This window comes from Hesperophylax consimilis, chromosome 5, assembly GCF_061612785.1.
Source record: "Hesperophylax consimilis isolate HC1 chromosome 5, BYU_Hcon_1.0, whole genome shotgun sequence".
Lineage (NCBI taxonomy): Eukaryota > Metazoa > Arthropoda > Insecta > Trichoptera > Limnephilidae > Hesperophylax > Hesperophylax consimilis.
The window spans coordinates 11482095-11494763 of NC_142840.1; the positions used below are offsets into that span (position 1 = coordinate 11482095).

A 12669-nucleotide genomic window follows, 5' to 3' on the forward strand; every position below is an offset into this window, starting at 1 on the left:
CTCTGAAATCATAAGATTCGTAAGTAAGTAAGTACTTAATTCGTATATTATACTTAATTATAAACCATATGTTTACTAACATTTGTTTTGTTATTTCCAATTATACAAAGAAACCTAAATAAACACGACTATTTCACATTTGAAAAAATAATCTCTACTGAACCAGAAAAATTACCACCATCTTGAAACGGAAACGGAACATACAATTTTACAAATGAACCAAAAATTTACAGACAGATGAAATGCAAAACGGTTGAGTTAAAACAGGACTGATTTGACAGAAAACTGATGTCGTCATACATACATAGAGAGTCCAAAAAAATCTGTCTCATAAAGAATTGCAGTATATGAAAATTTTTCATCACAAAGCAATCTTTTTAAGGTGAATTGCCTAATTCAAAAAAATGTTTGCTCAAGTTTTTCTGAAGTAAGGAAAAAAATAATTTGTACACACACAATCACGCCCACAACACAACAAACAATAATAATAAATTAAATTTAAATTGTTTATTTTATTTTTTGATAATTATATATTGAGCGTTTTATCCCTCTACTTACTTGTAAAGAAAATGGCATAATTCTTGATAAGCATCATTCAAAAAAGATTTTTATCGTTCTAAAACATCGGTTTTTTATGTATTTTAACAATAATACTTGTTCGCATTTTGAAAACTAATAAATCAAAATATGCTGTCAAGCCGCGGTTGATCAACATATTTTCTTTGTGGCGTTGTTATAATTTCCGCAAATTAGACATCGAGAGTCACACAATAGTTACAATAGTACAATATTAACAATGACTACAGTTAACAATAATTCAGTAGTTGGACGGTGAAATGAAATAATCATTTTAACAACAAAGGATAAAAAACTGGTTTCAAGATGAAAATTTGACTCGTCTAAAAATCTAAAACTTTTGTGCTGCAATTTTTTAAATCTAGTTTTAATAGATTTCTTAAGATCGATTCTTAGTAGATATACCTACCTATTATATCGTTAATTTTAAAATATGAGGTATGCGCTTAACTGATAATGTACGTTGACGCTTTAGGTCGCGTCATATCCTGGGTCAGTAAAGGGGGTTCTATCATGTCTCTGCCTAAGGATTCTTGTAATTCCGTTGATCGTGCTGTCCCCACCCGAAACATAAGTAACACGCAAAATTGCACTAACCAGGTTTGAATATCTTGATGTATGTTCATGCCGCACTGCGTTAATGATCGGTAAATGGATGAATTCACTTTAAAACACTAACTAATGCACACACACGGCGATCAACAGTTGCAATGATTACATTTTAACGTTGGTTACGGTGGACGAAATAATCAGTAGTTACTGATATCGGAAATTTTGTATATGTAAAATGGAACACTTACGAATTGTATTCTCACGTGTTAATGACTCAGCGTTGCATTAGCGGTTCTGGGGCTCTATTCCTGAATCGAGGGCGCTCGTAATCGCCGTCGAAAGTACGTACGTTGGTCGTCGTTGCTATTCCAGAAATTGGTCGAAGGTACATACTTCGACGCCAAACGTCACAAGTCATTCCACACAACAACTACTGGGTATAACCAGTAGAAACAGGGCAGCGAGTGGTAGGTTGTTGGCGTTTCTATGGAATTGGCTGTCAAAATCTAGTCTAGCTGTCAATTTTTGTTTTACCGCGCGGATTTCGCAAATGTAAAAGTGGGTGTAAATTTCCCACTTACTAAGTCTTTATCGGAGCTTACAAGCTCAATTAAGAGTTGCTTTTGGAAATTTGTAATATGTCCCGCAGCCATTTCTGTTTTGAATAACGAATAACTGTTGTCTGTTTGACAGTCACACCATAGAAATCCCAAAAACATCAGGAACATAGACAATATTCACAGGGGTGCCAATATAATCATCTCTTCTACCAACTTCGACCGTTCGACGCTCAAGAATACGTAAAATTGAAACATTCGAAAAAGTTAGTCGCGACGACTAGTAGTTTTTCACTCGAAGACGGCGCATACGAAAACGATTGATCGTTTAACTCCAGAATCGCAGGCCTGGTAAGATAATGCGTAGATCCATGTAAAGGTATGAGCCCTCACTCTGTGGTTGGCCGGAAGCAGGACGAAGCTACCGGTGCCCAACGTCGCGGTCGTGACGAAATAGATAATGATTCAAAATATTGTATAATTTGACGTTTTCTTAAAGCTTTCCCTGCTGTTGCCTCATAAGGTACTACACTTCAACAATACATAATTATTTTATAAACATAAAGACAAGTTATGTAAAATATTAATTTAATAAGATTTTCTACAATTTTCATTGCCACAATACTGTTAATATAATACTGTAATAACAATACTTTGTACTAGGTTTGTACTTGCGCAAATAAAAATGATGAAACTAGTTTTATCTTAGCTCGCGCGTGCTTCTTCGTCTCATAATTAACAATTGAAAAATACGGTAGGTACCGGAATATTGCCTCTTGGCTTATTTGTGTTTTTTTTACAGTAAATGAATATTACAACAAACTCTGCTCATTGTTTAAATGAATGCAAACAATTTCCTACTATCCTAATATTTTATTTATTTATTTTATTTATTTATTTATTTAACGCCCAAAGTGCTTTTACATGGTTGATAGTATAATTTTAATTTGACAGATACTTTGAAACATAAAAAATAAGAATAAAATTACATTTGATAAAAGCTATGCAACAAGTCATACAAACACAAGAAACAAAAACAGAAAATTACAGCTATTTGTAGGTTTACATGATGTGTTTAGGAGTATTGTTGAAATAAATGTTTTAAATGATCCACAAAACTTGCCAAGTTGGTATTGAATATGTCAACATCACCCAAGTAATGATTTCCCATGGTGTGAAGTCGTTGTATCGGAGAGTGGGCAATGTAGTTACGGTTATGTGTGCTGCTGTAGAATATTGTATTTTGTCGTGTTGTTACTGTGGGTGTATGTATGTTTATAAGTTGCAGGAGTTCGCAACAGTCGAATTTAGAGTAATTAATTTATTTTAATTTAGAATTTATTTAATATTGACTTTAAATTTGCATTACGCCAGAGCTCATTGTTTGAGAGTATTTTCAGTGACTAACAGACACTGTTCTGTAACAAATTTATGTGTGTTTTATTGTAGACACTGTTCTGCTTAACTACTGATACGTAGTTAAGCAGAACAAAAAGCGGTTTGGGTTTTTAGTTACATGAGTTTGAAATGTTTCATCAATAATTTGTATAAATACCATTTTGTGAATTTATCAACTTTCACCACGATATTTAAAATGATAAATATTTTTCCCCTACGTCACCTCTCTCGATGGTTTCAAGCTGTTGGTGAAATTACCAACGTACGTACGAGTGCCTACACCTTTTTGTATGAAAAAAAACTTTGCAGCCGGTTAAAGTTTCTCTTTGATTGTTATTGTTGATCGACGGTCAGCATTAGTTACGGTGCACACTACCAGTTACCAACGAGTTAGCTACCAACAAGGTAACAATCAACAAGGCAACAGGGAACAAGGTGTTAAATGCCATTTCAATTGGAAATTCCAACACTAAAGAAATTACATTGCCTATTTACTAGCATCATCTGCCAAAGCTTACTTCCCGCGACATGTCTGCAGTCAATGTGTTATAGGTAGGTACATAAAATTCATTATCTACAGAAAGTGATTATTTTTTTGGTAAACTAATGTTTAAGACAAGATTTTTTATGCATAGCACAAAGGGTAACAATTATTTTACAAGCAATAATTATTCGCCTGAAACACTCATCCACATTGAAAAATCTCCTGATAAAAGATACATGACGCCATAGGGACTCGAACCCGTGTCCCTTCGATTTCCGTTCGACAGCTCTGACCACTGAGCTATGGCGGCTTATCTCTTATCCGCGAAATAATTCAATATATACTAGTGTTTCATTCAACAATTACTGCTTGTTACCTTTTTTCAACTGAAAACAATGCTAACTAGTTCGAGTCCCGTTGGCGTCATGTATCTTTTATCAGGAGATGTCGGAACACGTGTTCACAAAATCCGAATATTTCCCAATTTCATCATGATATATTGGAGGCTTCAGCAGCGGTAAAGCACCCAGTGATGCCTACATTATCAATAATGTATTAAAATATATTAAGTATAAAAAATATAATGACGGCCGGCATAGTCCAGTGGTAACGCATTGGACTGCCATTCCGAAGGTCGCGGGTTCGAACCCGGCGTGCGCAAATAAATTTTATTTGATTAATTTGTGTTATTTCACAATTAATTAATTAAAATAATATATAGTATATTTGCGGCACGTTCCAGAGTGGAAGATACTACCAGTATCGCCCTGGTGTAAGACCACCATTCAGATTTGAAACGTTGCTCCAAATGGCTTTAGCCGTGTTTAGTGACTAGATCTGAATAGCCAGGTACTTCCCCACCTTCCTCTTTCCCTTCCCCACTTACCTACTGCCTCACAACATCCCCCAATTGGGGATGCCATAGTCTCACTGGCTCCAGACGGAAGCAGTTGGGACTCTTGTGAGGTATTCACTATAAAAAATAAAAAAAATATTAAAAAAAACAATGATATAACACTATGCTCTCTACCTAAAGCTTGCGGAGAAATGGCTTGGTGATTAGTTACCTTACCACTTAACCCTTCAGTTTTATTGAAGTCGTAAACCTTGTATCTCCAAAAACCGTATATTCGCATTGCTCAATGTTATTTTTTAGTTTGGCAGTTACAAACATCCGCATTATCTGATGTGATCTTTTCACTCAAATTAATTGAATTTTATTTACAGACTTCATCTGATCATTTCAAATAATGGATTACTGAAAAGCCTTTGATCTGGGGTAGGAACTTCCAGTATAAAAAAACAAGCCAATGTGAATAAAGCTTGAAGTTTAGAGGGCAACATCACATGAATGAATATTGTTTTGTACACTGGATTCGATCATTCGATGAAAATAAAACGCTCAAGTTCTTATTTATTTAAATTCTAACGAGGTTCTTTGATATAAGAAAGTTCAGAGTGCAAACGTCACTCGAGTGAATTTTATTTTGTGCACTGGATTATAAACATCTATGCAGGTTTAAAAACAACTGATACAGTTATGATTTATTTAATCCAGAGTTTACAAACTTATTTGGCTCACTGCCCACTTCCTTCCTAGAAAACCTAGCTTTTTCGACATTGATAATGTAATTACATTTTTGTAAATAATATTGGAAATTAAATTAGATTTTATTTATCAACAGATTGTTATAATGTCGAGTCAACAGAGTGTTATAATGATAGTCTTTGAAAACGATGCATATTAGGAGAATTTTGTTAATTTCTTGTATAATATTATAATCATGTTATGATGTACAACAACAATAATAATAATAATGATATTAAACTTGTATAGCGCAGTTTTGTGCTATATCACTTTGAATGCGCTTTACAAAGTGTTATTATAGCCCAGTACACAAAAACATAATTAAAATATAATGTAAATCAGGAAGCAATACATAAACTGTGGATATGTAGAAATTATTACATTCTGAGTAGATAATACAAATAATACACTAATATAATGCACTTTCTTTACAAAGAGTTCTTAGGAATCTAATGTAAACTGTGACCTTCCTCTTCCTTTCATGGTCAAGTGTGCAAAATTTCATCAATCTTGAAACAAAACTAAGATTTGAATAAAAATTCCCGCCCGCTACAGACACTTTTCTTTATATTGACGGACTAGCTGTACCCCGCTACGCGTTGCTGTGGCACATTATGTCTGTGCAGATAAAGAAACAATAGCGTGTGTTACTTTTACGTACAACAGATGGCGCTGTTATATATTATAGGTATATAAAAACACATTCGTATTCGAATGCAAAGTTTTGTCAAAATTTCAAAGCAATCGGTGAAGATCTTTTAGAGATTTAAGATTTTGGACAAACGAACATTTACATTTTAATTTATACAGATTAAATGTGTTCAACGAGGAGGGAACCGAAACCAAACAATTACCTGGGCGTGAGAATATGGCTTAGGTATTATAATAAATTGAAAAGAAGTTAAGATTTATGAACGGTAAGAATTTGAAATAATTTGGTTTTTATGTTCGTCCAAATTTAGACTAGTTCTGGCTATTACTAATGTAAGAGTTGAAGGCATTTTTTTCCAAACCATCTGGCCAGTTACATGAAAATAGCGATCATATCAAACGGCTCGATTTTACCTAGATACATAATACCTTATAAGATTATATATGAACGGTTCATATGCAGTATTTCTGATACGGTGCTTGACAAATTAAGTCAATATATTTTAGCCGATAACATTTTTTCAGCACATCTATATTAACCTCGCCACCTCTCCCGGCTCTTTCCAGACCGATAGGGGCGTTCACACACGAATCTTGAATTCTTGGAACTAAATTTATCGAATTTTTAAGCATAGTAAAATTGTGATAATAATGCATTATAAGAATTGTAGTTATCTCGTAAGGTTTTTTTTATATACTTTTAAGTATTTTTTAATTGTCGTTCTGCATCCTCCGTAGTTTTACTCTGTGGCGGTAAAACAATATTGATCCGTCCGTATCAACATGCGTGGGACGTTACTATCCCGTTACGGGGCTTCCTTGACGATTTGTATGGTGTACGTCCAACAAATAAATAATCACTTTATAAGAGGAATAGGTGCCGACTACTCCTTTGGGCCTTTGTGGCACTAGTAATATCACTACTTAAATAATTTAGGCCGATGTTTGTTTCTCTAATAATATTTCTGATACTGATTTGTTTTGAAACGCACGATAAATATCACTTACTCTTACTATTTTGATTTTTTTTTAAATGTATTTAATTCGCTGTTAAAAAAATTATCACATGCACGGAGAGTACTTACTGATATAAAATATTGCTAATTTATTAAAAAATCTGTTTAAATTTTTCGTATTCCTGTTAAAAACGGGATTGCAGGCCATTAACGAATGAATTAACAGGTTTCCCAATCAAATGTCCGTAAAACACGAAAATTTCATTCTGTCGGAACACGTGTTCATAATTTTTTTAGTATTATTAGAAAATGGACACCGGCAAGAACACGTGTTCCGATATATTCTGAATAGACTTATATTTTACTGGGAAATGGATTGCAATCATGTTTTTAACAGGATTTCAATAATTTTCATACTCATCACTAAACTTTGTATAGTTCGTTTAATTTTAAAATGACTTTAGATGTTGTTGCATTTTTCCTTTTTATTTATTTATTCGCACGTGTCTCGATAGACCGTCCTCGCCCAATTATTTATTATTTGATCGGTGGGGATGGGTTTGTGTGCGAGCGTGGGAAATCCTTCAGAATGGTAACTACTCGTACATCCGCGCAGGCATTTTCTCTGATTCTTATTAATTACTGTTCATTTTTCATTATAAATGTTCTCTTTGAAGAGGGAAGATATATATTGATTAAATTGTATTTCGTTGGTTTGGAGAGCGCGGATTAAACTGCCAGGGTACGTATTTACAAAGCCTATACCATTTCAGTCACGGTGACGACTATAATAGAGTAGCTTTTGTTTGAGCAACATCATTTACGAAGACTAAACCATTTCACTCCATGGACTTTATTTTATTGATAAGATTGGAATATACATCCATTATGACAGCAATTTCTAGTTTTACGCAGTCTATAGGTAAGGTTAGGCTAAGTTAGGTTTGCAAAAAAAACGCTTCTCTATTAGTCATCACCATGACAAAGTAATTTAAACGATTACCAGCCATTAAAAAGATTGCAGAGATCTAAGTAAAGCTTTTCAATCTCTACATAATATATACTTATGTACCTAAACTACTTATTATAGAGAAGAAAAGCACTTCTGTTTAGCATTCATTTTTCAGAATTTATGGTGCAAAATTTTGCTGCCATTATTTATGTGCTAATTTATTTAAGTCACCACACGTAGCTATCCACTTGGGGTGACCTATGGCAGAGGTTATCCAGTGAATGATTTCCGGGGCGACGGTACCCATACCCTTCCACAATGTGTTCTGATATATTGATTTGGCCTCAAAGAGCGCGTGGCCATCCCAGCGTATCGGAATCTACCGTCGATTGCGGAGTCCATAAGAATATGATGTAAGATAGACTTGAAAAAACATTTAATATCAGGTGTTATGACAAATAATTAAAATTGCAAAAAATCCAATTATCGTGAAAATATATGTTTTATGTATCATTGTTCGACGTTCAAATAAGAATGTCCTTCTCCGTTATCCCTGGCTAATGCATATTTTTTATTATTTTTTTTATTTTTTTTTATTATTTTTTTTTTTTTTATTAGTATAAAAAGATACACGAATTACATTACACAATATTGAATATAGTACAGTTATTAATTACATAATATAAGTATTTGATGTACCCCCATAAATAAGCAGGGCTTGTGTGTATGGGGGTGTTGTTATATTGGTTTATATTTGATATGATTCAGTTCAACTGTTTGATAAATTCCCACGGTTAAAAAAGGCGATGGGTAACGCGCTTTTCGCTCCTTCTGCTTTGCCCTTTATTTTACCGTTTCATCAACCTTTTATTTTGTATCTGTTCTCAAAAACGTTCGATAAAACCGTGGGCACCTCATTACAAAATAATATTATCAGAATGTTATTAATTTAAACAGGAATGCATTGTTTTGTAACCTTTTTACATTGTGTCTTGAAGCTTTTACTTATCTCATAATAATATGTCGGAACTTGCTTAGGGCCTTTAGTTGATACGTAGCAAATCTTTTGTTTTCGTGAGTCGGTTTTGAACGCAAAACATTTCGTTATAGTTGCTATTTATGCCAACCAAACATACACTATCTCAAGTTCTCACTAATATACCTATCTTTAGCAATTTCTATACAAACATGTTGTGTTGTTTACTTAGTTTTCGTCTCCAGCATCAATTACCTCTTTTGTTTTTATTTTTCAACAATTTTGGCAAACTTTGATTCGGCATAATATTGAGGGTTTTTTCAAAATTTTTTTTACTGTTAATTTTATATTTTTATTATTTAAATGGTTTCTGTCAAAGTCTACATACTTCTGCAGACTGTTGTTTTTTCCTCAAAATCATCCTCACACTTGACAACCAGTTTCCAAGTGGATTATGCCTATTTAGGTACCATATATTTATACAGTATCGGTATAATATACATAAACGCATTGAATTGAATATTTGGCTGTAAAAAGAAAATCTGTGGAACTGACCCATCGGAGAGTCTATAATAATATACAATGTAATATAATATTTAAATATGTAGTTTAATTTTCCATTCAAAATCCCAATAATATAAAATAAATTATGACGTAACAGAAAGAGAGGGAACAGCGAATCTCTTGGCAGCAAAATCATTGGCATATTTTGTGCAAAGCATTTCCGCCTACCTTATTTAATTAGTTAAATTTTACGTACAAATACAATATGATCCAGTAATGTTGGCCTCACTGAGTGGCTTACCCGTGCTGAGACCTCCATTTTATAATACATAAAATATACATAATACATTAAAATAAAATATGTATAATGTTGGTGAAGATAAAAGAACATAAGATTTAGATAAATTTAAACTAAAAATATGGATTTAAAATAAAATTTAAATAAAGTTAAAATCGGTATATTTAAACTATATGTTGTGTGTTTGTGAGTGATGTGTGTTACGTGTTAGTTTAATTATTTTATGTTATGAAATTTTGTCTTTTTTGTTCTTTAATCCATTTTGTAAATTTGTGTCTGATTTTATTTTTGCTCTCCTCAATTTTATTTTCAAGTTTTAGACTGTTGAATGCTTTTATAGCATGGTATTGATATTGTCTTTGTCCAAAGCTTGTATTTACCGTCGGAGTTTTTATGTTTTCTTTGTACTCTTGTCTATTACTTTGTACTGGTCTGTTAGTGATATTTTGTGTATGTTGAAATTTGTTTTTTTTGGTCAAAAATGTAGTTAAGTAGTGTTTTAACGTATAATTGGCGTATATCTAGTACTCCACAACTGTTGAATATTCGATCTGTATCAGTCTATATCTCAATAATGTTTACTTCTCCCTCTCTCTTATAAACGATGCACGTTTCACAAAGAGAAGTTAAATCGGATCTTTAAGCGGCAGGAGATGATGGGCATATTTTGTGCAAAGCACTTCCACCTGTTTACTTTGCATGGGACATCCTTCCTACACACCCACACGACATACATATACACACACATACATACCCTAAACAGTACACGTACGCACACTTACGCAGGTGAGGCGATCAGCTGATGTGCGTGACGTTTTCAATGCGTGCGGTGAACACAACATTGAACGGACATTATTTTACGTTTAAATTAATCACATTTTATTCATTTTGTTACTGAAGTTTTACTAAAACGTGGAATTAGTTATTATTATGTACCTACTTACTTCTGAAAATAAATAAATAATTATATTATCATTATTATGTTTTTATTAATACACATACGTACATGTTACACATTACACAGACTAGATCCATCCCATCCCTATAGGCTAATTGTAACTTTTTTTCTAACGTAAATATTATATATGTTCACTAAATAATTAAAATACCTTAGTGAAAACCTATTATTGGTTAAATAATTTAACACTTACTACACCATACCTTGTAATGATTATAACTGTTGGTTTTCCAAATAAAATAAAATAAAAAATAAGGTCGGTGGCTTTCAGAATATTAATTTCAATTTGCTAGCTGCCATCGTTCGTCCTTCTTTAGTCGTTTTATTCAAATTCAGTAGTTACCTAATCTAATTAGTTTAACATTGTATGAAATAATATGCATCATATAAATTTAACTATTTTTTTTATGTAAAACCGCACGAGAGTCCCAACTGCTCCCAGCCGTCTGAATCGGTGAGACTACAGAACCCAATTGGGGTATGTTGTGAGGCTTAAGCTGTTGGGGATGGGAAGGATATGAGGAATTGAAAGGTGGTGAAGAGTACCTGGTTATTCAGATCTGGTCACGAAACACGGCCTAAACAATTTCAAGCAACTATTCAATTCTGGATGGTAGTCTTGTATTAGGGCTGTACTGAGTATCTTCCACTCAGTTTCAGTTTTTTTCAAATTGCACTCAGTACCTTTGGTTTCTTCATACAGGTGCACATTTTAAAGATGGGTTGTTTCGGAGAATTTATTTATTTGAGGAACATAAACAGTCTTAGTAATACAATATACATAAGAGGATAACAAAAAAACAGACCAATTATTAATGTTCACAGATAGATATTCAGAAACATAAAAATAACCTGTAAACTAGAATATTTAATAAAAATAGAAAAAAAAAACAGAATAAAGCAGCAAATAAGAAAAATAATAATACTAATGTAAATTCAACAAACGATAAACCTATAATATGCCTACCATAAACAGCAATAAATAAAAGTGATTATAACTATACTTAGGTTGGAACGGGAAAGGGGAGGAGAGGGACAAGGAAAAGTTGCCACGCGAGTAATATTAAAATATTAGGTACAATCAATTTAACAGTCGTGAATATGAGTTAGAATGTGATACAATGAAATTCTGTAGTGATAGTAACTAGCAGTGAATATGTCAGCACGAGTGTCTATATTTGCAAATTTATTATTATAGTAGTTACATGTCCTTTGCATAAATTCATTTTGATTGGAATTGGTATGGCATCTATCAATGTAGAAAAGGGTATTTTGTCTGCTATATCGAATTGGCGCATGGAAATTTATTTTGTTCAGCAACTCCGGGCAGTCAACTTTAGAGTTAATAATTTTATACAAGAGCATCTGATCAGCGACAATCCTCCTGTTGAGTAGTATTATTATTATTATTATATTATTATTTGAACAATTCATCAATTTTCAACGTTCATTTTCTAGTTCTATGAAAGTCCCATTCAAGTTCTGTTATTATTGCTTGACAGAACTGGAATAAAAACTGAACTTGAAAAATCTTTCACAGAACTTTAAAATGAACGTTAAATTTGATGAATTGTTCAAATTCTCCGAAACAATCCGTCCTAATTCTTCTCTGGTTAACTTATTTTGATTTTAATATAAAGCGATGTGTTTTCTCTTTCTAACACCCTTTAAATTATATTTCTCACCACAACGTAAGAGAGACACAACGATTTCTGTGAGACCATAGGAGTTGTTCCCAAAAGGGAACAATTTAGCCTGAAGGGTTAAACAATGTTAGAAAGAGAGAAAACCACACTTTAAATCTGCATTAAAAATTTTACCATGAACATTTTTAGCATTTGAAAAATATTTGTCAATGTTTCCAAATTTCATATTTTTATATTAAACGAAAAAAGTGAAGTGAGTATAAGTTTTATGATACCTTCGTCTAAATAAATATATTTTTAGTTTCGTGTAAAGTGGTAATTGCAGTTTACACGATAAAAAACCATCGGTAAGGGACTTTAATAACTCTATCTTTGTGTTTAAAAATATAATATTTTTAATTGCAAAATCTATTTGTAATACTAAAATCTGAAAGAGTCTTTTATCTGCTTTCAAGAAACAGTTTTTTATTTAGAAATACATATTTCAAAAACAGCGAATTTATCTCGAATCTAAAATGTAATGCGAAAATATCTGCCGCGGAATCTGTATTTACGGATTGTACATATATTCAT

The 12669-nt window shown here is 32.7% G+C and overlaps 1 protein-coding gene across 1 annotated transcript in view; it reads left to right on the top strand.

Moving 5' to 3' along the window:
- Positions 1-12669, top strand: part of Mob2 (MOB kinase activator 2) — a 327875-nt gene that overhangs the window by 115782 nt on the left and 199424 nt on the right. The gene's annotated exons all lie outside the window — the stretch shown is intronic.